Raw genomic sequence first — 12,158 nt, 5'->3', positions numbered from 1 at the left:
CTAGACTTACAAAAACCTTGCAAAAATAGTGCACAGATTTCCCCTATAATCCTTCACCCATCTCCCACAAATGCTGAGAATTTATTTACATAGTACAATTATTACAGTTATTGAAATTGAAAAATTAACATTTATTCAATACTTTTACTGTTAACTGACTACAGATTTTATTCAAAATTTACCAATTGTCCCACTAATATCCTTGTTTTGTTCTAGAATCCAAGGATTCTGCATTCATTTAATTGTTATGTCTCCTTTATTTCCCATTATGTCAGATGTGGAATCAACTTGGGCAGAAGGAAAAAAATGAGAAAAATATCATAAAGGCAGAATCATCAAGACATGCCTGACTCAGAAAGGATGAGACAGAAGCCACACATAAGACCAAGATCTCAGTTGGAAATGATAAGTTACATAGGAATGCTGAAGAAATTGGTGTTTATTTGTGGATAGGTAAATTAAGGGAAATGACAGGACACTTTTTGGTAGATATTATTTACTTATTGAATAATTTATGCCACTGTTCCTCTCCCCTGCATTTTGAATGTAATGAATATTAATTTAAATTAGAAAATCTGTGTGGCTGTTCAGGGTACTTAGAAAATTAATTGTCAAGTATTGAATATAATGTAAATTTATTACTTATAATTCTTACCAGATGAAGTAGTTTTATCAGAAGAGTATTCTTTCACTATTATTTCCTTTCCAGAGCAACAGGGCCTTTTGATTTTTTTTCAGATTACTTTTGGGAGAAAAGACATTGCAGCTACTTGCAATTTAATAAAGAAATTCTTTTATGGCTTCCCACTTTGGGATGCTGTTAGATTGCGTTGGCATGGTATAGGGAGAATCTTATATTTAGAGGTTCTACAAATTCTTGGTGGTTTTAATGTTGTCATAGACTCTAAAATACCTCTGTATGATTTTTACTATGTAGAAGCATTGTTTCATTAACTTTGCCTCATTTGGTTAATAACCTACCAAAATAAACTCAATGAAAACTCTTTCACTTTCTTTTTTAACCCTGAAAGCAACAGCTTTTTCCTTGGTTAACCATGGTGTAAGATAACAGAAAATATATGTTGGTCTCTGCCTCTCCTTCCTTGTAATTTCCTAAGTGATATGAGCACTAGGAGAATCTTCTGTTCTAATGAGGTCACTCTGGGTGGGCTCCTGGTTAGCTCTTGGATGGGGCTGGTCTCCAGAAAAACCAGGCCATGATTAGGAGCTTGGAATTTTCAGCTCTCCCAACCCCGTCCTCCAGAAAGGGGAGAGGGGCTATGGAGTTAATAACTGATCATGCCCACGTGGAGCCTCCATAAAATCCCAATAGTGTGGAGTCCAGGGAGCTTCTAGGTGCATCAACACATCTGTACCCAGAAGGCGACGCACCCCAGTGTCACAGGGACAGAAGCTCCTGTGCTCGGGACCCTCCCAGACCTTGTTCTATGTGTCTCTTCATTTGTTTGTTCATCTGTATTCTTCATCACATCTTTTAATAAATTGCTAAAAGTAAGTGTTTCCCTGAGTTCTATGAGCTGCTTTAGCAAATCTTGACCCTCTTGTTCCTTTAAGGGGAAAATTCTACACTTTAACATAACTATGATATTAAATGTGGTTTTTGGAATGCAACCATTATAAGGTTAAAGTTTTCTCCTGTTCCTATTTGCTAAAAGTTTTTAAAAATATTGCTGCTGAATTTTAATGAATAGTTTTTCTTCATCTATTAAGACAATTAGGGGTGTGGGGCTGAAGGGGTCAATGGGGGAGAAGGGACATCTCTAATGTTTTCAACAATAAAGATAAATTTTTTAAAAAGACAATTAGAAACAGTTTCCTTTTATTCTGTTAATAGGATAATTTTTGTGACAAATTCCATGTGTTCTTGGGCTAACCCGTTTTCCACAGTTTTGTGTGTGTGTGTGTGTAAATAGAAAAAACAGCAAGTTAAAAACAACTATCTCTGAGAAGTGAGATTAGTGAGAGGGTATGATAGGGACCTTTTTTCTTTATATATATTTTGTGGACAATTTTAATTTTTGAAAAAGAACATGTATTACTTCGATAATTGAAAATTCTTGTAGAAAAGCACTAGCAAGACCGTTGCAAGGGTGAGGGTCCAACTCGAGTGCCCACCTCAGAAATGCTGGGATAGTCAGGCAGTCCATCAAGACTCCTATTTCCATGGGGAACTCTATTCCTGGGATAAATGATGAAGAGACTTTGAAGCTAATAGTCAGATACTAAGATACTCATCATATGGCTCATCAGAGAGAAGATAAAAGAGTTGCTGAACCTCTGGGATCAGTATGCCTCCAGGAAGACGGAGCATTTACTGAGAGGAGAAAAAAATGTATTTCTGAGTGCTCAGTACAGGGATGGTGGCGACTCTTAATTTGTCTCTCCTGCTTCCATTCCCACTCTGCAGAGTTTTACCAAGTCCCTCTCCTAAGGTGGCTAAGCACGACCGAGGCCATCCTAAGAGCTAAAAAAATAACTGTAATCGACCACTCTCTCAGACCTCAAAGACTGAATACAAATATTGTCCCAGCTTCTAGAACTTCTTCAGTGATGCCTATAAGGGCACCCCAGCCCAGCACCAGAGGCAGCAGGAGGCATGCCCCCAGTGTTGGGGTGCAGTGGGGTTCGAGGCGTGCGTTAGAAGCAGCGGCTCAGGATGACGACAGTTGAAGAACCCACCAGAAGGTCATGCACTGGGAAGTACAGGGTGTCCAATACGATCTCTTGAGGTGGATAGATCCAATACGATCTCTTGAGGTGGATAGACACAAATGCCCTTGCTCTCATTACCCGCATAGATGCCAAGACCGGTGTAGCTCGGAGAAACAAGGCCTACACAAAGGAGTGATGGAGAACCTTAAGGCAGCTATGGTGACAGATGTTCCCGCCGCCTCCCTCGTGCTCCCAAACACGTTGTTAGTGCCAATCAGAGCTGCTCAAGTCAGCCTCTGTCTCCCCCGTTAGACTGGCCTCCTGGGAGGTCAGAGACCGTGGTGTCTCTAATCTTTTATACTGTTTTTCATATTAGTATCCCCAAAGCACTTATTTTAGTGTGTGTTCAACACATGTTTATTAAACCGAGTGATGAGCCCGGGCTGACATTTTATAATAAGGAGGGAAGCTACAAAATTAGGCCAAGTGATTATAACCAGGGACTTACCCCCCAAAGAAAGATTTATACAAACTGCAGCAGTTCTCCTTTAACCTGGACCAGATAAAGAAGCAAGGAGTTTGAGATCATACAAATTATTTTTTAGAAAAGAAACCCACAAGGAAAGAAATATATTATATTCGGTCCAGAGTGGTGATCAGGAATGGCTAATAGCTACAGAAAGTAGCTGTTTGTGAGCTGTTACATAACAGTGACAACGTAATTGAATGCAGAATCTAGAGGGAGAGGAAAAGTAAGAAACAGATCCATCAGGAAACTTAATTTTAAAAAGAAAATAAGACTAAATTGCTAGATTGAAATAAATACCTGTAGTTCCTTTACAAAATAATACCCAAACTTCAAAATGTTAAAATATCTTCTTGAGAAATGAATGTCACCAATTTTACAAATCAGTGTTGGTGGGAAAATCATGTGCTGCTCACTGGTGTAGAGGAAATCACGGAGGTAAAAGGATTTCATGGGAGGAGGGAAACATTCTACAAATGACAGAAAGAGGAAAGCAAATAACTTCTGTCAGATCAAATTCTTATCAGCGGTTAGGCAGTTAGGATCACAAATGACAGGAAATATTTTAATATGAACCATCGTCGAGGAAAAGGACTGTATGGAATAAGCCATTAGAGCTGCGAGGAAAACTGAGTCAAAGATGAATTCTTTGGGAAAAATGTTCTGTAAGGACAAATCAAGCCTGAAAAGTGCCCGAGGGATTCTCAAGGGGTTTCATGTATCTGTAGAGAAGGGAACATACAGATGTGGTCCCTACTGGGTATTATCAGCTCTCCACTAGATTACACACTGTAGATAATCCTAATGTTGAGATTTCGTGAAACAGGACAATGTTTAGTCCAGGGAAGATAGTTGTCTTTGAGACAGAAAACATATAAGGCTAAATGAATGCCCTTTGAAGTTAATAGTTACAGGGGAAGTCCTCCTTAACATCTTTATGAATGACTAGAAAGGCAAAACCTCCAAATTTTCAAATAACACTAAGCTCCTCTGAGAAGTGAGATACAGGATGCTCTTCAATCAGGCCATGTGGGCCACCATAAAGCCATCAGCTCCAGTCAGGAGCTCAGTGTAGGCAGGGGTCAGATAAGACACGTGGATAAAAAGTCATCCAGTCTATACTTGAAAGATGTTCAGTTTATATCATAAAGAGGTTGCTCCCTGCTCGTAGGTTATGATAAAAGAAGATCTACAAGAAGACCTATTCTAGACCAGCGGTTCTCAAACCTTTAGGTCCCAGGACCAAAAAAATTAAAATTTATTGAGGAAAGAGTATTCTTCTGGTGGCAGGGCCTGAGGCCTGAGCAGCCTTGCTCATGTCTACTGTGGAAGGGAGGCAAAGGTTTTCTAGACGTGGGAACAGGGATCTGCAAACTGCAGCCCACAAACTATGAGTGAGGAGTGTTTTTGTATTTTTAAGTAGTTGAAAAAGTAAAAGAAGGATATTGTATGTGAAAGTTTCATGACATTCAAGTTTCAGTGCCCATAAATAAAGTAACTGGGCAGAGACCGTGTGGCCCACAAAACCTAAAATATTTGCTATTTCGCCCTTTGCAGAAAAAGTTTGCCTCCCCCTGTGAGAGGAGAATAGCTTCCATTTTTGGAGTGTTTACTGTGTGCCAAGTACTATAGAAATAATTTTACATGCATTTTCCCATTTAATTTTCATAACTCTCGCTATTGTTAAAGATAAACAGAGGCATACTTTAAAATGTTGAGTTTGAGCAAAATTCTATTCCAATGGGGAAACAGCTAATCTAACAGATAGGAAGGAGCCCTGAGGAGCTGTACAAACTGAAAGACTTTTATAAGCAGAAGGGAGCGGAACAAGCAAGTTATGCTGCGCAGAAAAGTGGGGAGGTTGTTGCAAAGTTACTTTCCTTTAGCGGGTGGCAGGGGACTATCAGGCAGATGGCCTAACTCGTGCTAGGGAATCTGAGGTTTTAAGAAGTTCAGTTTTCCGTACCTGGTAAAATGGTGCAGCTGAGTTTCCAAGCCAGATATCTGACCAGAGAACCTGGAAGTTTAATTGTGTGATCTGAGCAGGGTCAGTGGACATCTTTCTACAACGTTCCTTAGGCTTTCCTGTCTTCTCTGACCACTGTATCACGTTAAACCTGCAGCTGGCGCAGAACATGAGAGAACATGGAAAATGCCTGGTATAGCCCCTGCCACTGGGCAGGTATTCAATACATTTTAGCTAATATTATTATAAAAATATAACATAGTGATTAATAATGAAGTGTGCAAGTGGCTTATTTTGTCTGATACCTGATAAGCTATAATTAATTATCCTTAGGTCAAATTCTCATTGCCTGTTTTACATACACCACATTGAAGCACAGAAACATAACTATAGAGAAGATATGCATATACACGTATAATATGCATGCATACCTATATCTGCAAGGGCACGACTTCAGGGCTTTATCCTGAGATAAAGCTTTTCCCACCATTCCCACCTCCAAAACTGCAGAGTGGCTGGCACTCCTTTCTCTCTCCTTTCAGTGTCTGCTCTTTTTTATTTCTATTGTGGCTCTAACTTCTTTCAGTTGCTGCAACTCTTTCCCTCCCTCCTCCCTTGAACTCTCCTCTGGTCCACCTCGTTTCTAATCTCTCTGTAAAACTCAGAAGGCTTTCTGTCCCAAGAAAAAGGAAGGCTTTCAGCACCAGGGCTTTGACAGGCCCACGCTGCAGGAACTGCGACAATATAGTGACACCGTCAAGTTTTTGACAGATGTCTTTCATGAGCCATATAGCTTTGTGAACTCTGTTTTTTGTTTATAAACATTGAAGTTTATAAATCATTTAAGTCAACCTCATGACTATTGTTAGAATCTCTTCTCGTACATCCTTGACAGATGGCACCCGGGTTCTGTGGTGAGGGGCTAACCGTCTCCCAAGGTGATCTATTCCCTTGTGAGAACCTCGGTTACCAGGAAGTTTTTCCTTATGCTGAACTGAGTTGGCTACTCTGTTATATCTACCCAGCAGTGTCAGGAGCCAAGTAAAAGAAGTGCTTCTTCCATGGGGTAGCCACCCACACACTTACAGATAGTCATCACGTCTCCCTAAGCCCTGCCTTCCCCCCCTTCTGCATGAATGTTGGATTCCAGCCCCCAGTGCAGTCCAGACAGCTGCCCTTGGAGAGCATTCATGACCTTGTTACAATCTTTTAAATCACCTAGGGCGGCACTGAACAAAAGATACCTGACTAAATATGGTGGATTTGCACTACCACCATGGCCTTGCAGGATAGGATGAAAAATACTGCAAAACCCAGAGAGATATCCAAAATCAAGCATGGATCTTATTACTAATGGCACCAATTGTGTGATCCAAAAGCAATCACAAATGCATTTTTAAAAAATTGGAATATTCCATTAAGTACAAGGGCTCGTAGAGTTAGAAGAAACAAAACACTTCTCTTAAGGATCAAAGATGAAAAAGCCAGTCAGATGGCCAGTTTGGCTAGGACTTGCAGGCATCAATGAGAAGAATAAAATCTAAGTAATGTATAAAGTTTGAGTCCAGGGAAACGACTTACTTGTCCTCTCTTCTCCCCCTTTTTCTGCCCTGTAAACATTTTGAAGTTATAAAGTCATTTCCAGAAAAACAAATTGGATTCAATGTATTCCATCAAGCTTTCCAAAGAATAAAATGCTATTATAAACAAGGAGTTCTTCCTGTTGGACTCTGCATTGAGGTAGGGCATGAGAGCTCCTCCTTCTGGCCTCCTGACTTAATTTTAAATGAGGTTTCCGTTAAATAATTTTTACAAATGCAAATTTTATGGGACCTTATCATTGGAAGAGACTTCAAGTATCCTCTTATCCCAGTGACCTTGAGTCTGGAGCATTTGTATTCCAGGGCCATAAGATTTTTCAAGAAGCACTTAAGGTTGGATATTTGAAGAGGCTCTATTTTCAGATCCTTAACTTCTATTTTATTATTAAACTTGATATTTTTATTAAAGTTGATCTGTCTGCCCGGGTTGGGGGGCTGGATGAAAAAATGAAGGGATTAAGAAGTACAATTTGGCTGTTATAAAATAGTCACGGGCATGTAAAAGTATAGCCCAGGGAGTAGAGTTGATAATATTGTAATAACTATGTACAGTATCAGGTGGGTACTGGACTTATTGTGTGATCACTTTGTGAAGTATATAGATGCCTAATCACTATGCTGTACACCTGAAATTAATATTGAATGTTTACTATAATTGAAAAACAAAAAAAGATAAATTTGATCTGTCTGAGAAGTGGCTCATTTTCCCACTCAGTAAAAGGAAGTTGTGGTCCTTGTTTATGTAAAAGCTTACTTTGGTGCCTGGCTTCAAGGTGCAAAACTTCCTGGGCACCAAGCCAAAGGGAAGCCTTAATTAATGAGGGCAACATGAAGCCCAGGACAGCCAATAAATAAGTTGCAGCTAAGCACCATCAAAGGAAAAATAGTGAGGAGTCACAGAGGATAACAAGGAGACAGGTGTCTACTTAGAACAAGTGGTGAGGTGACACCTTTCACTTAGGTGATATAGAAGATGAGACTGAAGGATGAGGCCATTTTCTTGTTTTCTGTTCTAAGAAGCAAAAAGAGGGAGGTAATATTTGTTGAGCACCGCAGAATACCAGGAGATTTATACCATATTACTAATTCCCACTTTACAGAAGAGACAACTGGAGCTCGGGAGGCTATACCACCTCTTTGAAGTCACACAGGATTCAACCCCATGAGTTGAAAGCAAGTGTTCACATCAACACCTTGTGAGTACTGCTAAGGAGAATGAATCATCAAAGAAAATAATCTTCTGCAAAGAACTTGGAATTGATACTGGAAGGACTACAGCAAAGATTATAAAGAAAAAAGAGCATGCAGCTATTTTTAGGTGAGATCAGGTGTTTGTATTGAACAAATGCTAGACACTGAAGAAGATCAGGGTTGTGATTTCTGAGAGAGCCGCTGTCAGGAATCTCTGAGAAAGCATGGGGAACACATTAGAGATGCGCAAAAGTAAATAGAGGCGGGGTAGTAGCTCATGATAATAACAGATCTATAGAATTGACATTAACCTCCCAGCAAAATTCTGGACAAGCACATCAGTGGAGAGGTTAAGAACCCAAGCTCCAGCATCAGACAGACTTTACAGGAACAAACCTCAGTTCCTCCACTTTCTAGCTGTGAGCATATCACGTAACCTCTCTGACCCTCAGGTTCTTCATCTGCAAACAGGAGTTGGTAATGACCCCTTCGCAGGGCTGTGGTGATGACGTAATGAGCTCATGTATGTAAAGCATTCAGTACAGAGCACAGTAGATGGAAACATTCAGCAAACAATAAATATTATAGCTACAATTTCTCAAATATACGATTAATCAAATGACTGATGAGTGCTCAGAAAAGGAAATGGTGACAGTCAATCAGTCATTCATTCTACAAATATTTATTGAGGGCCTACTAGGGATCTTTCCTACGGAGAAAAGAGAAGCTACAGAAAGAAATTGTGATTTATAGTCTATCTGAAACAGAAAGGTTTGGCTTACTCATTAACTGTCCCAAGTTTCCATTACTGGTTACACTGTGTACAGTTCTTTCTGCTTGATCTGGCAGGGAGGTTGTAATTCTGCATTTTTGTGTGTGGCATTGCAATCTATCTGTTGCCATGGAGAGGCAAAGTGAAAAGAAGGCGAACCATGGCTTCAATACAAACAGTGTCAAAGAACAAATATAGAAAAAAATAATGAAAACAAATGGAAAAAGCAAAATGGCTTTCTGCTTGAATGTGTATATGACAGCATGAAGCCTCTTTTGTCATGAGGTAAAATAGGAAGTAGAATCAAGACCCCATATTCTAAATACTGGTTTAAAACCACATTTTAAAACGCATTAAACTAGCCATGAAGATATTATAAGCAGGACGGAGAATATATTAATTATAAATTATTTCTGTGCTTTATTTTTCTGGATGGTTAGAGCTAATTTTATAGCATTTTTTTTACTCTGGGAACCCAACACCAGGGTTGTTTGAATTGCAAAAATGATATAAGGGTGTGTGGTGCCTTTTCATTTAGGCTTGCAGAAAACAGTTTAAACGTTTTTAGTTGTATCATTAATTTTGCATTCTCTTGCTTCCAACACACAGCCTCCTGTAGAAGGGCATAGTCCAAGGGATGGCTTATTAAGCACCTACCATGTTTGATACATTTTCAATACATCATTTTACTTAACAAACAAACAATCCAACCCATGAAGCTCATATTAGACAAAGCAACTACGATTCAGAGAAGCTGTGTGATTTGCCGAAGATCTCACTGCTACTGAGACGCAGGCTGAGAATTTGTAACTTGAATCTTCTGACTCTATGCTCAGGCTCTGACCACTTCGTGATGCTTCTTCCTACCTGTCAATGTGGTTTAGAGGCCAGAACACAGGCTGGGAAGCGGGTGACCTGGTTCTCATTCCTAACATTAAAAGCTATGGGATAGTGGGGAAATTACCCTACTTTTCTAGGGTCATTTTCTTACTTGTAAAAGAAAAATGGAGGGAGGGAATGCCTGGGGTCACCTTCCCTTCCCACCTACAATCCTGTGCTCTATGGTCAGAGATGGATTTACTGTGAAGCGAATAAAGCTTAAGCTTCAGAGACTCTCACTTGTATGGCTCCTGTGAGGGCTGGCTGTTGCAGGGAGCTACAGAATGTTCTAAGTAGAGAGGAAAAGCCAGGCTGCCACCAGGAAGCATATCTGTGTAAGCATTTCTGGTAAACTGCCTGAAGAGATCTCAGAAGAAAGGCCCTGAATGTCTATGATTCCAGGGATCTGAAGTCTAAATAAATATTCGCTTTCCTACCTAATTTGTGTTCACAATTTTTCACCCCTTTTTCTAAAGAGAACGTGTTGTATAAGCATCAAGATGTGTCTCAGAGTGTGGTCCTGTGGGACAGTAGGAAAAAGGAGGGAAACTGAGATAGGGGCTCTCGAACTCTCCCTAAGCTGCCAGGTACCACGCAGCTGCTGGCCGGCTTTGCACATCACAGTCCTGCCTGGACATACACTCCTCGCCCTCTTCAGACACATGGCTACTATGGACAGCTGCCACCCCAGCTTAGAAGTATCCTGAGATGTCACCCATGCTCATGCAGCACGAGCTCAGATCCTCCCTGACTAGAAGTCTTTGATTAAAAACACCTTGTAAAAAAGGTTGGGAATCCCCATTCATCAGCTTTCCTTGTGGGAAAAGACAATAGCAAAGAAAGGGCCATAGGCAGGGGGCCCTGGGAAGGGAAGAATGCCTTTGGGAATCCGAGTTTCAGCAGCCTCGCAACCTCTACAGAACTGATTGATAACGAAGATCCCCTCTGCCACCCGCCAGACCCCTGTTTCCCAGAGCAGGCCTTTTACTCTCTTTGCCCACCTCCCATGGTTCTCACTTCACGGTGGGAAGAAATCACAAGCAAGTGTGGGCAACACATTCTCAGCCTGTGTCTACGTAAGAATCAAAGCAACAATCTGGACTCCGCAAGACAAAAAATTTAGCTTTGCATCAACCTCCTTGATAGGGGAGAGAAAGAGATGAGAGCCTGGGGTAGCTGCCACCCGCTGTGGGACCTTAGGCACTTACTTGGGTCAAGGATTTCCAGGACCTTTGCTCTGTGGTTACATGCTGCAATAGTAATGACCATGGCAAACACTTCCTGGGCTATGTCCCAGGCACTGTTCTTTACATCTAGTAATACCTTTAACCTCGAGACTCCAGGCTCCATCTGTAGGAGAAGCTGAGCCCCCAGAGGTTCAAGACCATTGGAACTGGACTTTAGGGCAGAGGTGGGGATGGGGGTGATGGTCAGGATGGTAGGAAAGAGAAAGGGGACAGACACAGGCCCTGTGTCTAAACCTTGCAAGCTCTGCCTAGCCTACCTACAATTAAGGTAGGTCTCTAATAAACAAGGCAGCAGGCCTTGAAAAGATTCCTTCTACTTTGGTTGCTCTGCTTCTTGTAGTTTCTAGACCTGTAAGGCAAATACTATCATTACTTTCATTTCACAGATGAAGAGACTGAGGCATAGAGGTGACCTAATAATCTGCCCAAGGACACACAACCAGGAAATGAGGGAGCAAGGATTTGATCTTAGGTGGTCCGGCTCTCAAGCCCATGGCCTAATCATGTGTGTACTGCCACTGGTTAGCTCCACTTGTCATCTTTAAAAAGACCTCACACAGATATACATGGCTTTTTAAGATATCCTGGAACTGATTTCTGTTTCTTTTGGGTGGGACTCTTTGGCTAAGCAGGGTGGGAGGAAGAAGGCCAATTTAATTTGAGGTCCATACATGATCTCTCCCAACATCTGCAATAGGTCCCTATGATTATCCCTAAATTTTAAAATTGATTTTAGAGAACGAGGAAAGGGGAGAGAGAGAGAGAGAAACATCAATGTGAGAGAAATACATTGATTAGTTGCTTCCTCTACTCCAGCTAGGGATTGAACCTGCAACCCAGGCATGTGCCCTGACCAGGAATTGACCCCGCGACTTTCCGGTGCATGGCACAATGATCCAACCAACTGAGCCACACCGGCCAGGGCTCACCCTATTTTATAGATTCTGTGGTAGTCAATGACTTAGCCAAAATCATGTCACAAGGATTTGAGAAAAGGCCTGTTGACTTTTCATGTTCATTCAATTACATTGATGTATTTTGCTTCCATACCTATAGATCTCTTAGCTTTTGAAAGAAGTCATTTTTTTTCCAAAGTAAGAACTTCTTTTTACCTATCTGTTGAATGAGTACAAAGATATTGAGGGGCTTTGACAGGAAGGAAGCAGGCCACGAGTTCTATCACTCTGTCTCCTGGAGCTGGCAGTCTCTTCCAGGGCTACTCCACGTTAATTATGAGGAACGGCCCCCAAAGGGAGCAACGACAAAACAGAGATGGTTTGCAGAAAATGAGATTTGTGAGCAG

This window comes from Miniopterus schreibersii (assembly GCF_964146895.1).
Source record: "Miniopterus schreibersii genome assembly, chromosome: 14".
NCBI classification, from domain to species: domain Eukaryota; kingdom Metazoa; phylum Chordata; class Mammalia; order Chiroptera; family Miniopteridae; genus Miniopterus; species Miniopterus schreibersii.
This window is presented reverse-complemented; position numbering follows the sequence as displayed.